The following is a 21,248-nucleotide window of genomic DNA, read 5'->3' as shown; positions in this document are numbered from 1 at the left end:
AAACTCTACCACCACGAGCCCTACCACCACCAGTCCTACCACAACGAGCCCTACCATCACGAGTCCTACCACAACGTGTCCTACCACAACGAGTTCTACCAACACGAGTCCTACCACAACGAGCCCTACCACAACAAGCTCTACCACAACAAGCCCTACCACAAGCTCTACCACTACGAGCCCTACAACCACGAGCCCTACCACAACGAGTCCTACCACAACGAGCCCTACCACCACGAGTCCTACCACAACGAGCCTTACAACAACGAGCCCTACCACCACAAGTCCTACCACAACGAGCCCTACCACAACAAGCCTTACCACCACGAGTTCTACCAAAACGAGCCCTACCACCACAAGTCCTACCACAAGTCCTACCACAACGAGCCTTACCACTACAAGCCCTACCACCACAAGCACTACCACAACGAGTCTTACCACAACGAGCCCTACAACAACGAGCCCTACCACAACGAGCCCTACCACCACGAGTCCTACCACAACAAGCCCTGCCACCACGAGTCCTACCACAACGAGCACTACCACGAGCCCTACCACCACGAGTCCTTTGAAATTGACATTGGTTGAAATTTGTTTGTTTGGAGTTTTCACACAAGTGTTTGTTTGTTTTGCTACTAGGTCCTGGAGAGAGAGGGAGCATTTTGCCCTAGTGTGTGCAGGTTCAACATTAAGGTAAGTGTTGGGAGGTGAATTCAGGGCATAGGTTTTGGTTAATTGGTGCAAATCCCTAGGCTGGTACTGGTAGAGTGCTAGTGTTTTGTTCATTTTGTTATTTCCCCTTAGTGGTGATTTTGGGTAGGGCCAGATCCTGGGGGTCACAATAGGTGACGAGGGACGAATCCTCATACCCAGGGGGCCAACATTAGGTAGGTAGGGGTTTGCTCCACTTTGTTAAGTTTGTGCCGCGCCCTGTGTTCACAGTTCCAACACTTGCATTTCGTATTATTTCTTTTGTAATCTGCACACAATGAGCTCAGTCGTTGAGGATTTTGTTAAATCTCCTTCAGTGGAGTTATTGAATAAGTGCACAAGGGACCAATTGCTGTTAATTGCAGGGCGTTTTGAAATAACAGTAAATGAAACTCTGAAGGATGCGGTAAAGGCCAATGTATTGGGGAGTTTGGTAACTAAAGGCATTCTAAAAGAGGAGGAAGTGCAGGAGAACATTCATGAGAGTAATGTTGAGGAGAAGGAGAGTGACGAAGATGATGTTTTTGTCGATTCTGGTCTTGGGTTTCAAGAAAAGAAAGAACTTTTGGTGCTTAAACAACAGCATTTGGTGGAAGTTGCTAAAATAAAACAGCAAACTGAAATGGCAAAATTGGACGTTGAATACAAAAAAATTGAATTGATTCAACAAGGCCTTCTAACCTCCGATGCATTGCTCTCTCTCACTCCTGAAAGGGGGGGAGGTCCCAAATCCTCTGACATCAGTACAAACTTGAGGCTATTACCCAGGTTTAACGAAAAGGATCCTGACACATTTTTTTTGTTATTTGAAAGAATCACAGATGCAAGACACTGGCCTGATGTAGACCGCACTTTAATGTTGCAATCTGTACTCACAGGTAAAGCACAGGAGGCTTTTGCAGCGTTAAGCCCTATTGATAGCATGAGCTACACAAACGTGAAGGCAGCTGTCCTAAAAATATAAATTGGTGCCAGAGGCATACAGGCAGCGGTTTCGTAATTGGAGAAAACAGGACAAACAATCCCATGTTGAATTTGTCAGAGATTTGACTACACAATTCTCACGCTGGTGTTCATCCTCAGAGGTTCAGAATTTTGAACAATTGTTTAATCTTGTTGTCTTGGAACAATTCAAGAATACAGTACCAGTTAATGTGGCCACCTATATCAATGAGAGCAAAGTAAGAACACCTGCTGAGGCTGCTGTTTTAGCAGATGAGTATGTGTTGTTATACAGGCATAACTACAGTGGTAACTACAGTGGTACTGATAAGAGGTTTTCTCGTGTAAAGGGTGGTTCAGAGTTCCATGGCAACAAGGTTGACAACAAGGTTGAGAACAAGGTGACACCAGGTGCAGGATGACAAATCAGAGGCATGTCATTATTGCAAGGCTGAGGGACACTGGAAAAAGGAGTGTCCAGTCCTTAAATCTAAAGGGAAGTTCACCATTTCACAAGTGAAACCAGCTGCACTTGCCAACTCACTCAGCCCTGTGGCTTTACCTTTAGGACAGCAGAATGCACTCTTAAGCCAAAAACTATTGAGGCATACTTGCCATTCATTTCTAATGGGTTTGTATCTGTGATGGGAAGCGACAAAAAAGTGCCAGTGAAAGTCTTGGAGACTGTGGATCGATTGATTCTTTTGTACGAGAGTCTGTGTTACCTTTTACAACTAAAACTGATACAGGCGAGAGTATTCTGATTCAGGGAATGGGCATGTTTGTGTTTTCTGTTCCTGTACATGAACTGTCTCTCATTTCAGACTTGGTTAGTGGAGAGGTTCACATTGGGGTGCGGCCCGAGTTGCCTGTTGCAGGGGTTGACATCATTCTCGGTAACGACCTATGTGGCGAACGTGTCTGGGCTGATCAGGTACCAAATATTGTGACTAGAAAGTGGCCTGGTCCTATACGGCCGGACATTGCATCTGAGGGGGCAGTGGTTTATCCAGCTTGCGCTGTTACACGTGCCATGGCCGCCTCAGATTGCGTTACGGATCGGGATATGGGTTCTTCTGGTCTATTGGATTTGACTCTACCTGAGCAGTTTAAGTCTATGTCACATGCTGATTTGGCTGCAGAACAGAAAAATGATCCCAGTTTGCAAGAGATGTTTGGTAAAGTCATGTCTGTTGACAAGGTGAACAGTAGTGCATGGTTATTTTCTGCAGGAGGGTTTGCTGTTTCGCAAATGGGTTCCTCATGCAGAAGCTCTTGGAGGGGATCCATTTTTTCAGTTTGTGGTTCCAAAGACATTTCGGACATTGGTGTTACAAACGTGTCATAACAATATTGCTGGGCACCAGGGTGTGAGGAAAACTTACAATCGTGTTTTGCGACATTGTTTCTGGCCCCGTTTGAAGTGTGACATTTCTGCATACATCAAAGAGTGTCATACTTGTCAGTTGAAAAGCAAGCCGAACCAGTCAATTAAGCCAGCTCCACTGTCTCCTATTCCGGCACTGGAGAAATCATTTGAACATCTCATTATTGACTGTGTTGGGCCCTTGCCTCCTTCAAAGCAGGGCAGTAATTTTTTTCTCACAGTTATGTGCCAAGTAACCCGTTACCCAGCAGCTTATTCACTTCGAACCATAACCACTAGGTCAGTCGTGAAAGCTCTAACGCAGTTTATCTCTGTCTTTGGAATTCCTCGAATTTGCCAAAGTGACCAAGGTTCCAACTTCACCTCCCATATGTTTGCAGAAGTTCTCAAGCAGCTGCATGTTAAGCATAACAAGGCTTCGGCCTATCATGCTCAGTCGCAGGGGGCCTTAGAGCGGTTCCATCAAACTCTTAAGGCCATGTTGCGCTCATACTGTACAGAGCTTGGGAAAGATTGGGAGGAGGGTTTACCATGGCTTTTGTTAGCCTCTAGAGGTGGTCCAAGAGAGCACAGGTTTCAGTCCAAATGACTTGGTGTTTGGTCACAAAGTTTGAGGCCCTATGGCTATTTTGGAGGACAGCTGGAGAGTATCTGAACCCCCTAAAAGTCTCCTTGATTATGTCAATGGTTTTAGACACCGGTTGACTTTGGCAGTGGAATGTGCAAAGGAGAATTTAGGACAGTCTCAGAGCAAAATGAAGTCTCTTTATGACAGGCGTACAGAGCCTAGGGAGTTTAAGACAATCTTTAAGACAATCTTTGTCGGCTATTCAACTTAGTCGGTTATTAGGACATTCCTAAATGTCTCATACATTTTCTTATCTACTGTGGTCATTATGTAGCTCGTTATTCATGAATGGAGTGAAGCGCTACACTCTAATGTATTTTTATTGATTACTATATCTTATCTGTCTCTTTCTCTCACCACCTCCGGCCGGGGTGGTGCGGGGGGTGAGCGTTTAATATATATATATATATATATATATTTATTTACCTTTGACCGGTTTTATTTTGACCACTGTAGATTAAACCATCCATCCATTTAATATATTGAGCTTTAACAATAAGTTTTAATGCCTTAATAATACATTTTATATTCCTTTGTTTGAACCTTCTGTTCTAATTCATTGAACCAGTAAATATATTTTGCCTTAATAATAAGTTTTAAATAATACGTTTTCTCTTTGTCAACTATTCAACTTTCTCGGTTATGCTCCATAAATTCAGATAATTGTAAATACTTTGAATGCTGATTTTTTTCTATGTATGTAACCAACCGTTAGATAGATGACTTCATTTCCCATAAATCATTGCGGGCTTATACTTCCGGGGCGATTTATGGGAAAACCCGGTAGCTTCTGTTTCCGGGGTCATCTGGCATGGGAAACATATTTTTGTCGAACATGCTTGTCAGAAACGAATTCATGCTAAAAATACAACACTAACCTTTATATCAGATTAACGCTTACAAGGACGCTTTTGGTGAACCTTTTTCTAAATACAGATAATATTTTTTAGATCGTAGATCTGTGTTTTTTTTTTGTATGTATATACATACGTACAGTATGTGTACCGGCATGGGTCTACCTTGATGCCTACAGGATGCGTACGTATGGATATAAATACCAGTAATTCTTTGTATCTGTGGTTATATGTATATCGACATGCATATGTATGTATGTATGTATGTATATATAGGTATAAACGCCAGATACCCTTTGTCATCCAATCGCTCATTTTCCTGACTTTTATGTCGGGTCAAAGGAGGGAATTGATTTACATTTTATTGTTATAATCATTAGACATTACGTTTCAAGAGTTACTTATTTTTCTTACACTGTAATTTGTTTCATTTATGTTACACAAACAAGACTTTCTGAGCAGACTACCCCTTAATTTTATTTTATTTTATTTTATTATTTTATTAAACTAAAATGTTTTATAATCCCCTTAAATTCATGAAAAACATTCTTGAATGTATATCTATAATGTATATATATATATATATATATATATATATATTTTATATATGGTCTAGACTGTCACTTATATAGGTCATTATTTATTTTCGTTTTTCTAGCTTTTTGAACGGGGAAGCTTTTCAGGGCTTTGAGCGTGCCAAACTCTGACTATAGTCTGTTAGAGCGCCCCTCTCCACTGCCATGAAGAGATTCTAGACTAAACGTTCTTCATTCAATGCCAATGACGTCTTTTGACGGCTGTTTTCAATTGGCCATTAGTGCCAATGACGTCTTTTGACGTCTCCTAAAAAAAAAAAAAAAATTCAAAATAAAATTTTTATTTTATTTTTATTTTTTTGGGGGTATTTTTTTTTTATTTTTATCTCAAAGGAACTAGGAGAAAACGATTTTCAAAAACTTATTGCTCCATCCACTTCAATGTTAAAAAGGAAACGGAGAAAAAAAAAACTTTTTTCCTACCATTGTAAACCCTGTATTTCTGAGTGTGACATGCCACATTCAAACATCAAAAACAAATGTCAACGAGGTCACGATGACCTCGTTGAAATTTGTGAAACCACACCTGAAGTGACTCAGTGATTAGCAACCATCAGGGGATCAATCACACTGAAGACAAACACTCTGTGACCAATTGAAAAGGTAAAATGATAGCCTATTCCTTGGCACAGGGATCAACAAGCTTGAAAAAGCCTGGCACTGAATGAGTTAAAAATACAATATTTCACTATATATCTCTCTATCTCTCTCTCTCTCTCTATCTCTCTCTCTCTCTCTCTCTCTCTCTTTTTCTCTTCCTTCCTCTCCGCGGTTAACATTTAGGCTGCTCGAGGGCAGCCACTCTTGTGCTATGGTAAAGCGTAGAAAAATGACGTACGAAGGTTATGTTATTACCGCACACGGTCTGTATGCCACGACATCCTCAACATTTTTTTTACACTGGTGTTTGACTAAGCAGCTGGATATTCTCAGTTATGAATATTCCCAGTTATTTATTTATATATATATACTTATGCTATGTTTCGCCATGCATAAATATGTATATATGTATATGGATTTATGGTATGTACCTTTGAAATACCACGTCATTGGTTTTCGGTGCATGTATAAATCATTATGCTGGTCTCACACCAGGAGGAGGGTGGTGATCAAATATAGATAAGTGTGCGGACCCCTCGTCATTCGCGTAAATTACTTTTGTGTACTATGTGAAACATAGGTTAATGTTTGTCACGAGAACTAATATATCTATTTTACTCTGTATATATCTGTATAACCGCCATTACACACTTAGCGGTGTACGATGTGTAGGACTGGATGTGAGTATTAGTTGTTAGTTCAAATTGTTACTTTCGTGTATATGTTTTCATAAATTATTGTTGTGGTAGACCATTAATCGATAAAAATGGTTGCTTAGCAATCACAAGAGTTCATTTTGTCTGCTAGACAGACTAAGTCAACTACTAAACTCAACCCAGGTATGTGATTATTCTCTGTGGTTTTATTCATGCTGCAAGAAGCAGTACTCATTTTATTTCCCCTCTCACTGCTGCGGCAGTGAAAATGGAAACACATCTTAAACTCCCCCTCTATAACCATATTTTGACTGTTCTAGTTCCATCTCTCATTAGCCACATGTATGGGTGTGCATTTATATATAATAGACATGTACATATGTATATATATATATATATATATATATATATATATATATATATATATATATATATATATATATATATATATATATATATTCCTTAACTAATAAGTTCTACATTTTTTTGATTTTCTTTAATTTTGTATCCTCGTCCATCAAAGATGGCCTCTCTTAGACTCCATTTGTATGCTCATACATCAAAGATGGCCTCTCTGAGACTCCATTACCCATAATTCAACAGGAAGTATCAGCTTCCCTGCCACATGACTTTACCACGTCCCTCCTACAGATTCCATTAAATTCAATACTTATCAGTGAATATTAGATTTAATAAATTACAATATTATAATATTCTTTATACTATTCTTTGGAAACATTTTAACGATGAATAAGAAGAACTATTTTAAAGTTTTAAAGATATTTGATCATTTTTAACTAAGCTTGTAGATCTGCTGTTTTTTAAAGTTTGTGTTTTCTTTTCAATTTATTTTGATGTACTTTATCTAACTCCAACTCTTCACAACGAATATGTTTGTTTTTATTTTTTCATTGTTATATTTTAAGTTTAAATATTTTAATTATAGTTCTTTCATATATACTGTATCTATGCGATGTCCCGCCATGCATGGAGGTATATATAAATATATTGGAAAGTTGAATTTTTATTTATATATGTATTTATGCGATGTTACGCCATGCATACATATGTATATAGATATATGAATATATGTATTTATTTATTTGTTTTCTTTTTGTACTTTCACTTTTGTTGTTTGTCTATTTTCAGAACAAAACACAGTATGCTCACGTTCCAGGCCAATTCGTATTACGCTGTAAATAGTTTGACCTCTGAGGTAAGTGGGCTGGACCCCACAACTGATTTGCATATTAATACGAATCCTGGAATGCATTTGCTTGTTTTTAAGGGTTTAGATGAAAGATAAAAGAATAACTCAGTGAAGAGTCATTCGTTTTCACAGTTGTCCTAAGCTCGGTGGAAATAAATGTACCCTTCAGAATGAAACTTTAAATTAATATTTCCATATTTTCTTTTACATTTTAATTTTCCCATTGTGTTTAAATCTGATTTGTTTCTTTTCCATGTCACCTCCATTACCCATTGAATGTGACAAGGGGAGAGATTTGTAGATGAATAATTGATTTGATTTGTTGAATATACATTAGATTGAAAACATTTGATTGAAAATTGCACAAACAGTTTGTATTTAATTCAGGTTATATTTAATCTATTTAATTCAGGCTGTACTTAACCCATTTACATGATTCCTCCTACCAAAATAAACCCCATGTACATGCAATCAGGAAGTATTGCAATCGGGAAGTATTTCTTGGGTTTTGGGACCATCCCACGTAAGTTTTCCCTAAATAAAGCACCAGGTTGTAGTTTTGTCACATGGCAAAACCACACTGTTCAAATGTCCCTCCACTGAACTGAGGTAGGACTACTACTTCAAGAAGACCGCTGGTAAGGTTGTTAATATTTGCCGTGGTTCTCCCCAGGGTGAATCATGAGTGCACGTCCTGATGGATCTGAGATCCCACCGAGACCCAACCACTCACTGCTTCAAATGTCAGTATGAGGGGTACTAATAACAGACCCCTGGTCAGTGTGAGGGCTGCCAATGTAGCAGACCCCTGGTAAATTGAAAATGGTGTATGTGGTGGGTAGCTTTTCAGCATGAAGGTATGAAAGATATAACAACCCTAGCCGGCTTGAGTAGTTTCCGATTTTGAAGCCATCCTGACAACAGGATGGTCCTTGACATTGGACATTGACAGTGTGTTGTTTGCCATGTGCTAAAGCTCGAGTTGTGCTGCTTTTACACGGGGAGAACTTTGTGTGGTGTCTCGAAATCTCATGAAGTATAACCCTGTTTTGCTTCCTAATTGAATGAATAACCATTATATACAGTCCTTTCAAAGAAGTAAAAACATTTCTAAGTAATATCTGAAGAATAAATTTAAGTTAATAACTTATACAACCCTTTTGAGAAAAAATAATAATATATATATATATATATATATATTAAATAAATAAATAACCATTTATTTTTTTTACAGGCATTAAGCCACTTTGTCACAATGTAAGGTTTGTTAATCTACATTTCGATTTAAATTATACAGTCCTTAAAATACATTGTACTTCCAATCCATTTGAAGTCATTAAGCCCATATGTATCTTAACATGTCGCAGGGAAACACTTTGATGCATTTTATTTTTTTTGTGATGTCATATACTTGAAATCATGAACATAAAGGGAGAATTGATAACTTAATTATTGCTTGTTTGTTAATGATTTGTTGGTATAAGACATATGTATGCATAAAGGTTTTTAACATCACGTGAAATACAGAAGGCCATCTTTCCCTCCTCGGACACACACAAGTGTGCAGCCATGAACTGTATACTGCCTGGCCAAGGCGTCGCTTGCACATGAAAAGTTGTGTCTATCCCATCATGAGAAACTGTCTTGTTATGGATTCCTGGAGCCTTCCTATCAAAATTGACTCTTGCCCCGGATCATGGATATGATTCACAAGACCTTCTACAGCAGCTACCAGCCTGGGCCCTCTGACGTCAACCTACTGCCGGGAACTGTGGCCTGCGAGGTCACAGCAACCCCCTGCTTGTGATAAGGAACCCTAAGCTGCCCCTTTAATATCTGAAACTCTGCCTCATGGAACTCCAGTTGTGACTTTTATTCTAACACTACGGTCGCTATTGATCGCTATTTTTGTATCGCCTCTATATCATAGCTCTGTGCAAACTCAATATAACTGTAACTAATATAACTGTAATTAATAACTCTTTTGTAATAATAATTACCCTATTTTGACCTGTCGTTGTCGTCTCATTTATTGAAACATTACCTTTTATAGTCGATCACCTTTTTACCTCAAATCATACCAATCACACAGGGTCCGGGTTTCAGTGATAAGCCTGGGATAATCAGGGCATCATAATTGCTCTCATTATTTCATACTTATCAACAGTACATAACAGTACATGGAAGTAAAAATTCACAATACAAGGTCTACTAAACTGGAAAGCTCATTAAGCACTAAGCTTGTTTAAGATGAGATCCCCATGCATACAAATCATGTGTTTTAGCTGTCTTGTTATGTGTTTTAACTGTCTTGTTGCAGGTCATCGAGGTAACAAAATGGCTAATCTTACACACATGAAGTAGCATTATGACCAGGGGGTATTTTGATGGTGGCCGTTTGTCTCCACAATGTTTGTTTTTATGTGTAGTTATGTCCTCCTGCTTAGCAGTTTAGCTTAGCAGCTCAAGCTAACTTGCATTGAGAGGTGGTGACTGCAGAGGCTCCAAGCTGCTACTCAGTGGCGTGCACAGACATTTTGAGGGGCAGGTGCTCAAGTAAATTATATATTTTTTGTTTACTTGGTCTGCTCTTTTTTCCCTCTACACACCTATACCTCTTTGCCAAAAAATAGCCGATCTACAAGCCCACAACGCCTCGCAGCGCGAGGCGTTGTGGGCTTGTAGATCTCAGCAGGCAGAATAATCAAAGTCCAAAAACAAGGCCAGGGTAGAGAGACAGAAAGCAACAGGCAGACAGACAATGATATTCTGCTACTACGGGCCGACGGATTGGAATAAACTCCCATTACACCTAAAACAGGCAGCCTCTGTAGATAGCTTTAAGACCTATTTCTTCACTCTTCCTTTAGTCGATTTTTAAAATCTCTGTGTTGTTATTCATGTCCTCATTGTTTTTACCTGATTCACTGCCTTTTTTGCTATGTTTTGAGTGTTGTTTTATGTTTTTTCTTTTATCTTTTGCTTTATTGTTAATCATTTGTAGTTTCCCCGTAAAGCACTTGTGCTTTATTCTTGCTCTGTAATGCACTTTGAGCTGCATTTCATGTCATGAAAGGTGCTATACAAATAAAGTTTATCATTATTATTATATATCGTTATTCTCCGGCCCGCAGTTTCAGTTACATCCCTGATTCTTTTTTGACACTTGATATACCCGATTTAGGACAGTTCGTTTTTACAAGGTCAAGACTTTCCGTTTCTGACAAAATACCACTACACCAGGGATTCACGAATGCTTTCAGCTCGAGACCCAAAAGAGAAATAAAATATTTAATAATTAATTAATTAATTTAATGTCCATCTCTCCAGAACCGTCCGACTGATTGACTTCAAACTTGGTGTGTATGCCAAGCTCCCAACGGAGTGCAGTGCTGAGTGGGATGTCGGTATAGAATAAATGAGTGTCCAGAACCCTAAATCCCCTAAACCCTAAACTCTCGATCTGTCCGTCTGTGTGTCTGTCTAGTCAGTGTCCCCTTGATGTTGTCAATATAGAAGAGAATAGAGGTATTTATTGGCAACAATTAAAGACACAGTATCACCAATTAAAAGCGGCAAATGAAGTAAACACAAAAAAGCTGAAGCGTGTTTCCATTGTGGGCCATTACAACATATGAAATCATAGTACTGAGGTCATAGAGTGACCTCCGAGTACTGATAATTAGTATAGTCCACTAAGCCCTCGTCAGCGTGTATCGGGTACAACGAGGATAACGTGTTCCCTACATGCGCTACGTCCTACCGGGGAAACTCCCCCCTGTCAGGTGATAAGAAGCGGCCTGCTCACTCCTCATGCATTGAAAGAAGCATGAGCTCAGTTCGGGGCTCTTAGGGGCTCTCCCCAGGCTGGCAGAGGGAGAGTAGGACTCAGGATTACAAGCTTATATGCAATTGGCACTGGGTGAAAAAATGTTACAAAAATCGTGGGATTAACACACTACCAATACCAGGTTGCTTAACATTTATTAAGTGCCTCACCACAAATGAACACCTGATGTCTTAAGGCAGCAGCTAATTCTGCAATCAGAGGATAATACCGCCTTTGCGAGAGATTAAAATGCAGTAATGCTGACATGTAAATGCAATTAACTCCAACTGCGATAAATAGAATTAGTTTGTTTTGTTTCGTTTGTTTATTAATCAGGGACAATAGGCAATAATTAACCACAAAATAAATGTGGCAGTGTTAGCCAAGTGGCTAATTTTCAACTGCTGGCAGCCCTGCTTAAAGCAATCCACCGTAGACATGTTATGAGCTACTTTCTGTCAATAGGCTCTATTCACAGCAGCCATATTATGAAGACATTCACAGGTGTTACCAATGATACTAATGAAGGCTCTGTTCCATTCTGGTCAAACAGAGTGACAGGGTGCTGATATTGTGCATGTTGGCCCACTGGAAACACTCTGTTACACCAGTGGGTCTACAGTTGGGGTCCAGGGACCCTCATGGGCTTCCAAATGGCCCCTTACAGGTGTGTAACTTTGAGAGTTATGGGGGTCGTGGAAACCACAGTGCTACACTAAATGGAACAGAGCCTCATTAGTATCATTGGTAACACCTGTGAAGGAAGTGATAATATGGCTGCTGTGCATAGAGCCTATAGATTCCGTGCAGGTGATTATTTTTCTAAGTGTCAGAGTTTGGAAGCGCTTGTTTTCCAAAACGCAACGTCCTGCTGCCTCCTGCATTATGTGACATTTAGAAACAGGTGATAAGCAGGACCGTTACGTGATTTCCAACGAGCACTTCCAAACTCCAATGCTCCATGCTGCTCAATGTCTTGCCACTCAGTCTAGATGAGGGGGGGGGGGGGGCGTTATGGACATATGATGTTTCCACCCAAGAGAGACGATATCAAGTTTTCTGTCTGACGGCAAAGATACACTGTAAGCAAGCAAAAGCCTGTTTTTGTGTTAATTAATCTAGCAGTAATTGATTATTCAGAGAAGGGGGACAGCAGGCCTCGAATAACAAACAAGAAGAGAAAACACAACTATTGCAGTGCAGAGTTGTGCATTGAGGAGTTGAGTTATAATTCATGCTCACATAACTGATTGGCAATAAGCCCTTCTCCAAGGTTGTGTTAACCACTTGAACCCCAGCAACTCTATTCTGTAGCAGATCTACAAGCTCTCAATGTGTCGCACATTTTGAGCTTGTAGGCTTTTGTTGACGAAGACATGTGGTGTACACGTAAGAAAGCGGTCCAAGTGCTGTTGCAACTCAGGTCCGTTTTAATGCTTAAGCCCCTGCCGTCTTAGAGATCTGCCGTTTTTGGCTAATGTTCCCCCCTAGAATAAGGACGCTGGTGTACAAGTGGTTAAGTAAAAGTATCAATACCACAATGTAAAAATACTTTGTTACAGGTGTAGCGAACCCACAAAAATGGCCCCGGAAGTAACTCGCTCCTCTAAGGGAGCTAGATATTTTGGCTTTTCGAAAATAGCAGATCAACGCGTCACGATGCAACGCATTGTGAGCTTGCAGAGCTGACATTAAAACGTATATGATTTTTGTGTTATCTTTGAAAATGTTTAAACATTTTACATTGATTTCAATAGAATTATTTTATAATTGATTAAATAGATTAGTTTGATTAACTGTTGCAACCGTAAGACATACTCTTTTTTATATTCAGGCATAGGCAGGTATCTGTAGGCCATTTGGTTACAAGTTTGCCTGCTCATTGTTTTATGCATGGCCATAGATACGTAACTGTGTCGTCAACCTACATTTGAATATCACACCCATTGCAGACACTAGGCAGATCACTGATATACACGCTGAATGATAAAGGTCCCAAAATAGAACCCTGGGGTACTCCCGTGTCATATCTCAGAGCAGATGATACATCATCATCCACCACTCTGTCACACTGGGTTTTTCCTTCAAGATACGATTTCATCAGTGCCAGAGAAAATTTTGATTTTCTTTTTTTAACCCATTAAAACCGGGGAAGCATCTCTGTCATTTTAGAGATACAGTATACAGTATATATGGCACATTGGTTATCAAAGTGGTCCTTGGGGGATGGGGCCCTGGTCCTCAGAAAAAGTAGTTAATATAGGGTCACAATAATTTTAACCACTTTATGCATATGTTTGCCTATTCCAAAAATAGTGGATCTTGTAGATCTGCTATTTTTGAAAAAAATCTTTGCTTCTGGGGGTCCCTGGAACAAAATATTTTCAGATGGGGTCGGCGGTCAAATATCATATCACATACAATTTTGGGGGTTCTTGCAGCGGCGTAACGAGGCAACAGTGGGCCCCGGCGTGCGGGGTTGTCACCGTGGACCCTCCTCATCCACCGCCCCCTAGACAGAACAGAACACAGCCAACTGTCAGGGTGCGAGTTCAGAGGACCCAAAAGCAGTACGACAGACAGCAAAGATAAAGTTTTGAGGTTCATTAACCAAACAGAGGCTACCCATAAAATGGGGAAGGCAAAACAAGTACTCAAAATACCGAATGGCTTGTAGCCAAAGCACAATACATAACACGCTAACATTAAATGACGACCTGACAAGGAACTGAACAAACAGGGGAATATATATAGACACAGGGTTAACTGGACACAGGTGAACACAAGACAAATCAGCACAGGGATTGGCTGGGGCACAACAGGACACAGGTGGAAAACAATTACAAATATAGCTGCAAGCAGCGATAATATGGGGCCAGGAGAGAGAAAGAGAAATGATAATTCCTTTAACAGGTCAGTTCACGAAAGTCCTTGCGGTCTTGTTTCCAATGAGGGCCTGTGAGCAATTAGGGGTTAAGAGTCTTGCTCAGGGACAAATTTCATCGACACATTTGCTGACCTGGCCTGGAATCGTACCTGGGGCAACCAGAGCCTCTGGCTCCCTAACCACTCAGCTATGGCCGACCCTCAGAGAGAGAGAGAGAGAGAGAGAGAGAGAGAGAGAGAGAGAGAGAGAGAGAGAGAGAGAGAGAGAGAGAGAGAGAGAGAGAGAGAGAGAGAGAGAGAGAGAGAGAGAGAGAGAGAGAGAGAGAGAGAGAGAGACGGAATAGATTGAAGATAGAAACGGAATAGATCGAAGAGACAGAGAGAGAGACATGGAAACGGAATAGATTGAAGAGAAAGACATGGAAACGGAATAGATTGAAGAGAGAGAGAGAGAGCCATGGAAACGGAATAGATTGAGTCATGTTTTTTGCAATTCAACTTAAATGAGTGTGCATCAAGTGAGGCTTGAACCAGCAACCTTGTGGTCGTGAGGCACTCTTAGGTAGCTGTAACACTACCTATAGTGCTATAGCTTTGTCCAGGCTGATATTGTCTGTTGAGGATCACAAACTCTTGCCTTCTGTCATGACCCAAGCCCCTGTTTCACTAACACTAAGATCACTCGTTCACAAACCATTTACCAATTAAGAAATTGTACATCTCCTCAGAAGCAAAACTAGTGAAAGTAGCCGATCTACAAGCTCACAAACCATTAAAAGTTGTCAGATTGTACATCGGCTATTTTCACAATGAAGTATGTTATACATTGAAAAAACATACTCTCATTGCTATCTGAAAAGTTGTGAGATTGTAGATCAGCTGTATGTAAAAAACACTCAATTAAGTATTTCATGTTATCTTTAACAATTGCAGATGTATTCATTGATAGTCATGTTGTGTGAAATGCAACTTAGATGAAGTCTGCACCAAGTGAGGCTTGAACTGGTGACCTTCAGGTTGTGGGGCACACATTTAAGCGAGAAGCCACCAACAGACAAGAACCTGTGAAAAAGGAGATCACACAGATCATACAGTTTCACGCAAATAGCTGAAAAATCCTGGGTTTAAGTGTTTTTCAAACTGCTCAAGATTGCGGACAATCTAAGGGCGGTGCTTACTGGTCAACGTGATAGATGTGTTCCTCATTAGTCAAGGCACATGTGTAAGCAGGTCTAATGGCTGTCGGCCAAACGAGGCATGACTTTTGCCTGTTTAAAGTTTCAATTTTCAAAAAATTGCTATAGCGCCCCCGTTTGACCAATTGGAGTAAGATTGGTTTCAGTGATATTTGGAATGGCCCTTTACATTTCTGCAAAGTTTCAAAGAATGGTAAGTCTGCATGTATGTGTTAGGGGCAGATGAATAATTGTCATAAAACTGCAATATTCATTGGCTCATTAAAGCTTCATTTTTTCACTTATGGAAGATATTTTGCAAACGTTTTTTGGTATAGGTCCAAAGTTCATGTGTAAAAAGTTTCGTGCAGATTACTCAAAAATCCCAGGAGGAGATAGGTTTTAACTGTTTTTCATATAATTCAAAATGGTGGGAGATCTAAAGGTCAGAGGTCAAAAGTCAGAGTGTGAAAGTTGTTCAGCATGAGGAGACGCATGTGTGCATCGAAGTTTCATGGCTGTAGGTGAAACAGGGCATGAGTTGTACCTGTTCAAAGTTGTCATTTTCAACTGAGTGCTATAGCGCCACCTTTTGACAAAAGATTGTGAGATTTATTTTTTGATCGTTTTTCATGACCATCTATCATATGGCCGAGTTTCATAAAAAGCGACTGCACGGTTCAGCCAGAACTGCCAAAAACGGCAGAAGAAGAAGAAGAAGAAACGGAATAATGCCAATAACAATATGGGTCCATGCTGGAAGCCTGGCCCCATAAATACATACTGGTGAGACAAGACAGGAAGCGATAACAAGGCAGACAGGAAACAATACTACAAAGTAAAGGTACAGAACACCAAAGCAAAAGGAAGCAACAGAATGACAGATACGATTATACAAATGGAACACGCAGTATGCAGAACATACAAAATGCACTTTAGGCCTAACCGGCCTAAAGTGTCCATGACCATATAAGGGCATCTTCAAGGTATAAATAATAAAGTCGGCCTAACCGGCCCAAAGTGTCCATGACCATATAAGGGCATTCAAGGTCTAAATAATAAAGTCAAAGTCCACGGCCCGAGGCGCGGACCGTGACACCAACTGCGCTTTACGCTCTATAAACCAAGAGGACAGCGCCGTACTGTACTGCACAGAGGTCTAGTCCGTGTAGCTCGCCTCTTCTGACTTTTGCCAGATTTTGCGAGAGAAACAAGCAACCAGGTCTATGAATTCTTTTTTCATTGTTTTATTTTACCGACGACACTGGTGGGCCCCAAATGACTCTGGGCCCCAATGCAACTGCGTTGTCTGCACTCCCGTAGTTACGCCCCTGGGTCCTTGACATGAAAACGTTTGAGAACCACTGATATAGCAACATACGTTTTTCAGAAAACTGTTAGGATTTTGAAGACATTTTTAGAATCGGCCTCAGGCCTTAATGGGTTAAAACAAGACGTTGCGATTAAAGTCTAAAGTCTTTCCTGCGGTCACAGAAATACCACTCCTACTACACCCCCCCCCCCCCCCCCCCCCGACATATCCATAAAGCACAATGCCACTTCGGTAGAGGTTTGGGTTGTGTATCTGGCCATGGTGTAACTCCAAATATTGGTGAGATATCTTTGATAGTTGCTCCGTTGATTAGAAATGAATATCCCCAAATAGTCTCCAGATTGACTTACATTGCACTGTGCGAATGGGTCTCAAAGTCACTCTTTTAGCACACAAATTAACGTAAACAAATCAGATTCTGCCAATGTATGAAATTACTTTTGTTTAGAACGCTGACTGGGCCCAGATTTCAAAAGAAACCCTCCTCTCGCTGTCTCAGCAGTCTGTACGTGTCCACTTGGTCCAAATAGAATCCCTCGTCTCAGTGCTAGCCCCTGTGGGCATTCGGGCAATGTTGTTGTCAAGACAGGCATGTATAGGAGAGCTGAGAGGTAGACAGTGTAGACACTGGTGTAGGAGAGACAGAGAGTAGGAAAGCTGAGAGGTAGACAATGTAGGAGAAAGACAAGTAGGAAAGCTGTGAGGGAGACAGTGTAGGACAGACAGACAGACAGACAGACAGACAGACAGACAGACAGACAGACAGACAGACAGACAGTGGGAAAGCTGGGAGGGAGACAGTGTAGGAGAGACAGACAGACAGGAAAGCTGAGAGGGGAGACAGTGTAGGAGCGACATACTGTATAAGCTGAGATTCATGACATCATGACATTCAGTAGGAAAGTTCAATCCTAGTCTCTGTCTAACATAACAAACTTTTTCCTCACAAATTCATAGAGAAAGAGACATACTGTAAGTATCCCAAGTAGTCCAAATGAGATCCTGGCTGAGTGCACATTGTGTGAACACCTTGTCTGGTTTAATTGCCAATGTAATGTACCCTGGTGATTCATAATGCCTTATATAGACACTACTGACCCCCCCCCCCCCCCCCCACCCACCCCCACACACACACACACACACACACACACACACACACACACACACACACACACAGAGACTCTAATTAAATTGTATTTTAGGATCTTCTGTGAGATCTTATGAAGTACAGCATATACATACATACATACATACATACATACATACATACATACATACATACATACATACATACATACATACATACATACATACATACATATATGTGGCTGGGACTCTATTAAAAATAATAGATTAGAGGCTTTGTAATTAACTAATCGAAATTAATCGCATATCAATATTTGACCTGAGAAGCAATTGTTTTTCAATCAAAACTGATTTTGGTATACGAGTGGATCAATGACTGACAAGCAACAAAGCAACAAAATAGTTATTTTTTTCTTTTATCAAGGTGGTACTAAACAGACCACCAGGTCAGTGCAAGTTTTACCATAAAGTGCAGCTATTTTAGGTATATATTCAGAGATTCAGGTAGCCTTTATAAATTCAAGGACCTTCTGTAAACTCAAGCACAGCACAAAGTATAAACACAATACTTTCAAGTATACAATACTTTCAAGTACAACAAAACCCTGACCATGCATTAGGAGAAATAAAAATAAAGTCTTGACTGAATTTATTGTCCAATATCCTGTATGAACAAACCAGACTAACAAAAATGACAAAACACGAAATCACTTTGTTGATTTACCATCAATGTAGTTAGTCCATAGTGATTTAAAAAAAACACACCCCTTCTTTCCTCTACAGTCTGCATATTTACTCATGATACCTGATATAAGATATAAACACACACACACACACACACACACACACACACACACACACACACACACACACACACACACACACACAACACACACACACACACACACACACACACACACACACACACACACACCACACACACACACACACACACACACACACACACTTTCCCGCAGAGGGCCTCCATGCATTCTTGTGTGTGTGTGTGCAGCCTGATCGCCAGAGAATTAGTATACATTGCACGGATTTGTGCATGTCATTCCGTGCATAGTCGCCTAGAAACCCCCAAATTCCGTGCATATGTACGGGGAGTCCCACGGTGGGCGTAACCAGTCGCAACCCGGAAAAACCCGGAAGTAGAGCAGTCCCCACAACAAAATTTACGATTCTGTGCCTATCGGTACGTAACTCAAACGGCGCTGAGTAGGCTCAAGGGAATGTCGCAATGTTCAGGACGGCAACTCGCTCGCTTTAGCTCGCTCGGTGGTCCTTCACACGGTGACAATTCCCTTGAGACTGCGCGCCTCCGAAATGGTTTAGTCACAATGGGGGAGATGCGAGGCGGCTATGCACGGAATTTGTGGTTTTCCAGTAGTCTATGCACGGATTGTGAGAAACGTTGAAAAACGTTCAATGAGAACGTTTCCTCTGGCGATCGGGTTGCAGCGTGTGTGTGTGTGTGTGTGTGGGGGGGGGTGCCTGGCTTTAGCAGATAGCGTTGTTGTTGAATAGAGAATGACCCGCATTAGGCCCTGATTCATCGTCCGACGTGCGGCGGTGCCCCGTGTCGAAAATGGGTCTGCGACCCACTGTTTGGGAAACCCTGTTTTAGAGATAGCATTGGGAGTGGAGAATGACCTGCATTATACCTCACAACACACAGCCAGGTGAGTTAAGCCCTGCCTTCTCATTCCTCCATTTAAGCTGCTGCACCAGGGAATGGATCTCCTGATAGCAACACGTGCTATACGTACTGTACGTCTCTCCACCAGCGGTTTTTGACACTTTTCTGGATCAGGGTCCACTTGAAAATCTCGAAAGCGTTCGTGGCCCACCCATCTGACCACTTAACACGGCAGCTGGGTGGGCCACGAGCAATTTCAGAGCATGTTGATTTGAATGATCAATCACTCCATTGCGTTCGGCTTCGATGAGTGGAACTAACCTAGTATACTTTTTAAGTTCCTATTCGTCGGTATCACAGTGAAAACTAGAGACATTGGCGCACGTGCGCGCACACAAACGCATATGCACATAACTTTTGAACATACAGTACACAGAGACATGCGTGCACATACAGTGCACGCACACGCCAACCGTATCCAGTTCACTTAGATACATTCAAGTACACTCAAAATACCATGAATTTATATGATGTGGTTGAGAATCGCTGGTTTAGAACAGGGTTTCTCAAAGTGGGTGCTGCAGGAATAAATTGATATTTGGAATTCACTAATGTCACTTACAACATCACTTTATAGCAGTTTAAGTGTCGAGTACAAACTAAGTCATTTTTATTATCACTTTAAACCGAAAGGGATAATCTCTCTAGTTTTCCTTGCAAACATATCTGTGGAAAAATATACGCATTTATGTACCCTCCAAATGTAGCTACGTTTGAATGTTGTGGTCGCCATCATCTAGCCTGGTAAACCCTCCCTCCGGAAATCTCATTTCCATTTGATTCCTGAAATCAAATGGAAATGAGATTTCCAGAGGGAGGGTTTACCAGGCTAGCCATCATCATCTTAGTATAATAATAACAACAATAGTAGTGAACATTATAATGATACAGGTATAGTAGAGGTAATCGTACTGTAAAAGATTGAAAAGTAAGAATGTAATGTAGGGGTGCTGTGGATGGAGGAAAAGAAAGTGTTGGGGTGCCCTGAAAAGTTTGATAACCACCAGTTTCGAACAGTGGTTCTTAAAGTGTGGTTCGGGGACCTCAGGGTGCCTTGGTGGGGTTCTAAACGGACCCTTACAGGTCTGGGACTCTCATTTGTGTACTATCAGAGCTATACTGCCCTGCCAAGGCAGAGTGCAGTAACTACGAAAACAAAAATCACTGAAAAATGGGTTTAAAAGTGATTCAACTGGTCAGCCAAATGAGATATCGGCATATAAGTGATATTACACTAATTGTACATCTGTTCTTGAGGTCATTGCTTATCCCCCAACATCACAAAGGCTAATTTGACCTTTAGGATACCCAAATAAGTCGGTGTGTCCAAAAACGTAGTTACTGCTCTTTGGCTTGGCAGGGCAGTATAGGGGTTCCTTGAAATTAAAAGAGTTTGAGAACAATTGGTTCAGAAGATAGCGTTGGGAGTAGAGTGGTGGAGAGTGACCTGCATTATATACCTCACAACACACGGCCAGGTGAGTTAAGCCCTGCCTTCTCATTCCTCCATTTAAGCTGCACCAGGGAATTTTGGATCTCCTATAGTCTCTCTCTCTCTCTCTCTCTCTCTCTCTCTCTCTCTCTCTCTCTCTCTCTCTCTCTCTCTCTCTCTCTCTCTCTCTCTCTCTCTCTCTCTCTCTCTCTCTCTCT

This window comes from Gymnoscopelus microlampas (genome assembly GCF_963454915.1).
Source record: "Gymnoscopelus microlampas genome assembly, chromosome: 5".
Taxonomy (NCBI): Eukaryota; Metazoa; Chordata; class Actinopteri; order Myctophiformes; family Myctophidae; genus Gymnoscopelus; species Gymnoscopelus microlampas.
Note: the sequence above shows the minus strand (reverse complement) of the source record.